Raw genomic sequence first — 7,653 nt, forward strand, 5'->3', positions numbered from 1 at the left:
CATGGAGCGGTTCATTCGCAATTGCAACACTTACAGAGTGCAAAATGTCTGAGCGGATACAATCCACTTCAGCTTGTTTTCATTCTCGTTGAGGGACACAGCCGAAGGGTGGTTGAACTCACAGCCCCAAGGTAGCATTACATCTTGGGGGGATCTTGCCGAGAAGTTCACCACTAGATTTGTTCCAAGAGCCCTCTTGAGAAAGTTGAAGAATGACATAATGACGTTTGCCCAAGCTACCGATGAAAATCTTTATGAAGCTTGGGAACGTTTCAAAAAGCTATTGAGGAAGTGTCCACAACACAACCTCACCCAAGCGGAGCAAGTGGCTAAGTTCTATGATGGTCTCCAATATTCTTCAAGGTTTGGCTTAGATGTGGCTTCAAACGGAGAGTTCGATGCCCTTCTTCCACAAGTTGGGTATGAGTTGATTGAAAAGATGGCTTTGAGAGCCATGAACTCTAGTAATGATCGCCAAGCCCGAAGAGGAGTCCTTGAAGTTGAGGCTTATGATCAACTTATTGCCTCCAACAAGCAACTCTCCAAGCAAATGGCTGAAATTCAAAGTCAAATGAAAACCACCAAGATTGGTGGTAGAATTGCCAAAGTGGAGTGTGTGATTTGTGGAGGACAGCACGATAGTGAAAACTGTACCGAGACTAGGCCGGAAGAGGAAGTCAAAGCCATGGGTCAAGCTCGTAATGACCCCTTCTCCAATACTTACAATCCTGGATGGAGAAACCACCCCAATTTCTCTTGGAGGCCAAGCAATAATGGCCAAGGAGGTATGTATCAAAGGCAATTCCCTAATCAAGGTGTTCAAGGCCAATCCTCAAGGCAGCCACAAGAGAACTGAGAAACTGATGGTGGTGGTAGCAAGAAGAGTTTGGAGGAGTTGGTTGAGACTTTCATCAACCGAACTGAGAAGAATTACAAAAACCAAGAGGCTGCTATTAAAAACTTAGAGAATCAATTTGGCCAGCTGGCCAAGCAAATAGCCGAGAGACCTCAAGGTAAATTTCCTTCTGATACTATTCCCAATCCTAAACAAGAGAATGCCTCTGTGGTAACTACTAGAAGTAGTAGGGTGATGAGTGAATTGAAGAAAAAAAACAGAGGGAGGAAAAAGTGAGGAAATAGTTGAGGGAGAAATCGTGGTACCCATCAAGACTAAAGAGGTTATAGACCTTACTCCTAAAGTTAGCAAGGTTCCTTTTCCTAAAGCCTTGACTAAGAAAAACATAGACAAGAAGTTCTCAAAGTTTGTGGAAGTTTTCAAGAAACTCCACATCAACAACCCTTTTGCCGACGCTTTGGAGAAAATGCCCATATATGCTAGGTTTATGAAGGATATCTTGTCTAAGAGGAGGAGTTTGAAGGGGGTTGATGAGACGGTATTGTTCACGGAGGAATGTAGTGCCATCTTGCAGCGGAAGATGCCAAGGAAAAGAAGAGACCCTGTAAGTTTCACTATTCCGGTGGAGGTTGAAGGAATGGCGGAAGTAGAAGCACTTTATGATTTGGGAGCGAGCATCAACTTGATGCCGCTCACCATGTTTGAAAGATTGAACCTAGGAGAGGTGACACCAACAATGCTCTCCTTGCAAATGGAGGACCGATCCCTTAAGACACCATACGAGATTGTGGAGGATGTTATGGTGAGGGTGGACAAGTATGTGTTCCCCGTGGATTTTGTTGTACTTGACATGGAAGAAGATGAGAAGATTCCGCTCATTCTTGGCCGACATTTCCTAGCTACTTGTAGGGCTAAGATTGATGTCGACAAGGGTCATCTCATTCTTCGGGTTGGTAAGGATAAGGAAAGATTCTATGTTTTCAATCCCATGTTAGAGACTAACCATGTTGATGACTTTGTCTGTGATGTAATTAAAAGTGTACCAAAAGTTCAAGAAGAGACCCCCAAGGTGGAAAGGAAAGATGATGAGCTCCCTCCGACTCTCATCAAGCTTGTTAGCAGTAACAAGTATGGGGGTCGAAGTACGAGAATCTCCATGCTCATATGGTGAAGTTTTCCCTTGCAAGTGCTCTTGTCAAGAAGGAGGGGGTGAATGATGATGATCTGAAAATCAAACTTTTCCCTCATTCCTTAACAAAGGGAGCAAGAGCATGGTTTGATGAGCAGTGTTGGTCAATTCGCAAGTGTACGAATACCTCCGGGTTTTAAATTATTGAACCACAGGGATTGTGAGTGAGAATTGTTGATTTAAGCCTAGAGTTTGCAAGTTTCTAAAGCAATAAAATTCAGAAATTGGTTTTGGTTGTTTGTGACAAAAGTTTTGCAAAAGAGCAATGATGAATAAATTGTGAAAAACAAATGATAGGAAATTGCCTTGGGTTGTTGATCATCTAATCCATTTTAGTCCACCTATCCTATGCACGTGCCACCTTGATTTATCTCTTGTTGTTATAGCCTATGTACTTACTAGTTGATTCCTCACAAAAGTAATTCTCTCAAACTGAAAGTTAAGCCTAATTCCTTGTGTACTTAAACATTCATAAGAGGTTAATAAGCATGTATATTCAGGCCAACAAAACCCTCCCCTCACTCTATGCCTAGAAGCAAGTATAGAAGGATCTATTCCAATTCATGTCCCTAAATCATAACAAACTTCCATTTGATTATAATCTAGCCTATAGCAAAGGTGCACCAAAGCTAAACATGCAAAGAGGAAATGAAATACAAGATTAAATCAAGAACTCATGCATAGAGATAGGATTTAACAAACTAAAACTTCATAGAATCTCTTAACCCAAAGCAAAAAGGAAACTAGCCACTCATGGCTAGTGAATTCATGCAGAAAATGTAATGAAAACCTGAGAAAAATACAAGTTGGAAGCCTTCCTACAGCCCCAAAGTTCTCCTCAGCTCTCAAACTTGATCCAAAAATGAGAAACAATGTCTAACTCCCATAGAAATTGGCCTAGAACCTTATTTATACACAAAAAATACGAATCTGGGCGCTCAAGCGCCAATTCAGAGCGCCTGAGCGCCAATTGCATGCCCAAAACATGCTCTCTGGAGCTAATTGGCGCCTAGGCGCCAATTCCCAGCGCCTGGGCGCCAATTCCAAAGGCTTCAGGAAATTGCACTAGCGCCTAGGCGCCAATTCCCAGCGCCTAGGCGCTCAAGCTCGCTTGGAAAAGACTCTTTGGCTTCTGTAACTCCTCTTTCAATCCTCTTTAAGTCCTCCTTCAATTCCATGTTTTTTGGCCTTCTATTACCTTCAGTTTCTGCTCTCCAAACCTAACCAACAAATCAAGGAAGAATCTAGAAGCTCAAAGAGCTCATTAGCACAAGAGGTCCTTCATAAAACAAAAGAAAATCATGCAAGTCCTAAACTTAACTTAAAATGAAAGAAAACTCCCTATAAAACTACAAAATTACCAAAACAAAACAAAGACTCAAGAAAAGATAAAAATGCATGAGAATGCATGAAACACTACATGAGACTCAACAAAAAGACTCAAAACTATCAAAGAAATGACCCTAAAAACACTACTAAAATAGGGTCATCACACCACTATACTCAACGGCAGCTCTCCCTCGAGCGTAAAAAAAAACACTCGCTTGCCCTCAAGCGCAAGAAATGCTCCCCAAACAAGTGCTCACAACAAGGAATACTCCACAAACAAAACAGGGGGACCTAGTAATCACAGCTAGTTCCAAGAGAAAGACCCGACAACCTACTTCATGCATCTTTTGAAAAGAGAAGAGTGTAGAGTCCATTCATGAGAAGCATTTAGATCTACAAATCCTAGGATGAGATGTTAATTTAGTGCACTGAGCACACAAGCAAGTTCATAGGTCCTGAATGTCATTCACCCAATAGCAACAAAGATAAAACATGCAAATATTCAAAGAGACTTTCAAAAGGGTTGAAACATTGGCTAGGTAAAGCATGATGGTGGTTGGTCCCTAAGGGAAAACTAGGCTTTCAAGCACATTGAGTGTGGTCCTCTTCTATTAACCCCGGAGCTTTTCACAACAAACATTTTAGCACAAGTCTCTTGCACCCCCTTTTCAATTTTTTTTCCTTTCACAACATTCTCTTTTTCTCTTTTCTTTTTTTTCCATAACTTTTTTACTTGGGGCAAGAGACTATTTTACAACTTTTTCAGCTCCTTACAAATACAACAAGGACCATTACTCCCCTATATTTCCAACCAAACATCTGTCCCCATCACTTGGCTACAACAAATTCTCCAATTAAGCTCAAATGGGACAACTAAGGGTAATGTTCAACCAACAAATTCAGAATTTCAAGAAAACCTACTAGTCTCAAGAATAAAGCAAGAATCACAAAGCATGCTATGAGTGAAATTAACGCAGAACCAAGAATTGCAAGTGAGTCAGGATCCTCCAGGGAATTTTTATGGTGAAGGGTCAAAGATAGACCTTTAATGGACTCACACCAACTCCTCTCTCAAGAAACACTCGGAAGACCGAAGTCTCCTCCTCTCTTCCCCAAACATGCAATCACTTATCCCTACAAACAACAACAAGTATTCACAAAAGCATTTTCAAAAACAGCACAAGTAGGGAAGCAAAACTATAGCTAGAAGCATGTGAGTATAGGGAAGTAAAAGACCCAAGAAAAACAAAACTAACTAACGATGCATGATAACAAGAAAAACAAAATCTACAAACTGAGAATTATGCCAAAGATGCATGACCTAGACTAAGGGTAGAAATACCTCAACAAACTCACTCCATGGGGTCATGGTCACCCCTTCCATCACCATAATCCGGATGAACACCGACGTCATGCATTAAGCTCAAGTCGATCATCCCCTACTCCAAGGTATTGAAATCCATGGGGCCATTGTACCTGGGGTCTGATGTGCTACCTCCCCTCCAATGGAGGTCAAAATCCCTGTGTAGGCGATCTTGCCTCAAAAACATCCGCCCGAAAGCGGCCTCCACCCAAGCTGGAGAGGGGTCAGCACGTGGTGGAGTAACCACCTCATTCACCACTTCAACATTTTCTTCTTCCTCCTCTTCTTCTTCTTCTTCTTCATCTTCCTCTTCCGCTGGCTCCTCAGGATCCTCTTCCTCTTCCTCCTCTTGAGGCATTCTTGCCGTCCATTCTTGATAAAGTTGAGTGATCCTCTCCTTACTGAGCAGAGGTGCAACAGGCAACCTCTTCTCAATAACATGGACTGGCCTCCTAGCTCTGTCCCTCACTGCATGAATCAAAGAGCAAATCAAGTGAGGAAAGATGGGTCGATGCTTGTCTTTACTCCCGTTGTAGAGGGAATAAATCCGACCAGCAATGATGGTGGCCACGTCCATAGGATGGCCTCTCACAATGCAGTAGATGGCAACAATTGTAACCTCTCTAACTTCAGATTTGTTAGAGCTAGGGATGAGGGAATCCTGCAAAAATTCAGCCCAAACTCTAGCCAGCGGTGTCATATCCTTCCTCCGCACAAAAATGATCTCATCATCAACTGCTTCCCAGTCCCGCCCAGGCCTAACAATTACTACCTTCATGTCTTCCAAGATCTTCGGTGACTTCTCCTTTAAGAGCTCATGATAGGTGGCCTTCTCGGGGAAAAGCTCCTTCTCTTGCTCCTCCGTGAGGAGACCAAGATGCCTGCGAATGACTGCTGGATTGTAGTCAATCACATCTCCCCTGAACCAAGATGAATTCACCGGTGGCTTGGACCTGTCCTCTTGATTGTCACAGTAGGTGTTCGCGTAGAACTCCCTAACCATGACCTCACAAGCAAACGGAATGGGGTTGACCCAATTCTTCCACCTCCTAATCTCCATGACTTCTTGCATACCCAAGAGGTCTCTCCTTCCCTCCCGATAAAGAACTCCCCGCTCCTTCACACAATCCTTGTGTGCTAGGTGAGATCGGTTAAACTCCTCCTTAATCGCTGATAGGAAGCGGGAGCGATCAAAGCTCCGGGAGGTGGAGGAAGAAGCTGCAGCTCTTGTGTTGGTCCTTGCTCTTTTTGCAGGCATCTGCACAATTGTTAGCACATACAGAAGCCACAAACGTTAGAGATGTTAGTTCAAAAATAAAAAGAAATGAAAGGAGAAACTTTGTACAAAAAATGAAAGTTAGAACTACCTAGGAGCACCCAACAAGCCTCATAGTGATTTTGGCAAAAAGAAATAGACAACCACAGAAGCAATTGCCAAGAATCGACTAAAAGAACTCATTGAAGCATTCTAACAAACACCTAGTAAGCAAAAACTAAACTACACTAAACCACAAACTCCTAACTACCCAATTCTCACAAATTCACACACCCTTTCTAATTAAGCACAAAATCAACCCATTATGAAAAATACAACCCAAACCCAACTTTTATTAGCACAAATCACTCACCCAAACCCCCAAAAGAAGCATGCATTGCAAAACCCATGAACTATGATGAAGGAAAGTGGAAGATGGAACTTACCTTGACTTGAGAGTGAGTGGGTGCAAGTGGAATGAGCTTGATGCAATGCAGAACTTGGAAGCAAATGGGAGAGTCAAAGTGTGTGCAAGTGAGAAATGAGAGGTAGAAATGGGGTATGGAGAGAGTGGGGTGCGTTTTTATGAGAGGAATGAGAGTTAAGAGTGGGAAAATGAAAGGTTGGGGTTTTAAAACCCAAAATGTGGGCAAAAATACGAACAGGAGCGCTCGAGCGCTCGAGGGGAGCGCTCAGGCGCTCAAGCCAGTTCCAGAGGCAGTGCCTCTGTCACTAATTGGCGCCTAGGCGCTCATGAATTGGCGCCTAGGCGCTCAGCCCAGTTTTTTTCACAAAATTTTTACTTTTTCTTTTTTTTTTTTTTTTGAAATTAAACACCTAAAATACTACAAAATTAAAAGATAGAAAAAGAGCAAAATATAAAAAGAATGGGTTGAGCAAAAGTCATGATGTCATTCTTGAGCTTTCTCAACAGGGCTCTTGGAACAAACCTTGTGGTGAATTTCTCAGCCAAGTCTTCCCAAGATGTGATGCTACCTTGGGGCTGTGAATTCAACCATTCTTCAGCAGTGTCCCTCAAAGAAAAAGGGAACAAACTCAAGCGGATGGTGTCCGCTGAAACATTCTGAACTCGATAAGTGTTGCAATTGCGGATAAACCGCTCCATGTGTGCATGAGGATCTTCAAGAGCACCTCCACCATACTGATTTTGGCTCACCAAATTAATGAATGCCGGCCTCAGCTCAAAATTTCCCGTGCCATCGGGGGAAACTATGCTGCCCGGATAATCGTAGCTCATGGCAGCCGAGGTGAGGTCTCTAAGAGAACGATTGGCATTCTCCGCTTCTTGCTCTTGAAGTCTTTGAGCAATAGCCTCATTCACTCTTTCTTCAATGTGGGCATGAAATTCCTCCTCCGTCATATGGACAGCCATGGCGGCTATCTCAACAGCTCTTTGCTGAGCTCGACGACGATGGAGAGTACACTCCGGCTCCGGATCAAACACCAATGGATCCGTGCCAAGTCTACCTTGCATAAACTGAAATCACACAAACAAAGAAAAGGTTAGTAGCACCTATTCAATGCAATGTTTAGTAACACAAACAAACAAACTCTTTAACTTAAACCGAAAACCACAAACAATCCCCGGCAACGGCGCCTAAAACTTGTTGGTCAATTCGCAAGTGTACGAATACCTCCGG

At 42.9% G+C, this 7,653-nt stretch overlaps 1 non-coding gene across 1 annotated transcript; it reads right to left on the reverse strand.

Annotated features, from left to right (window-relative positions):
* Positions 1 to 202: 202 nt before the first annotated feature.
* LOC130716370 (small nucleolar RNA R71) lies at positions 203 to 309 on the reverse strand. The gene has a single exon (XR_009011987.1). It is a non-coding gene; the product is annotated as a small nucleolar RNA R71 (small nucleolar RNA).
* Positions 310 to 7,653: the final 7,344 nt, after the last annotated feature.

Source organism: Lotus japonicus, chromosome 4 (genome assembly GCF_012489685.1).
Source record: "Lotus japonicus ecotype B-129 chromosome 4, LjGifu_v1.2".
Classification (NCBI taxonomy): Eukaryota; Viridiplantae; Streptophyta; class Magnoliopsida; order Fabales; family Fabaceae; genus Lotus; species Lotus japonicus.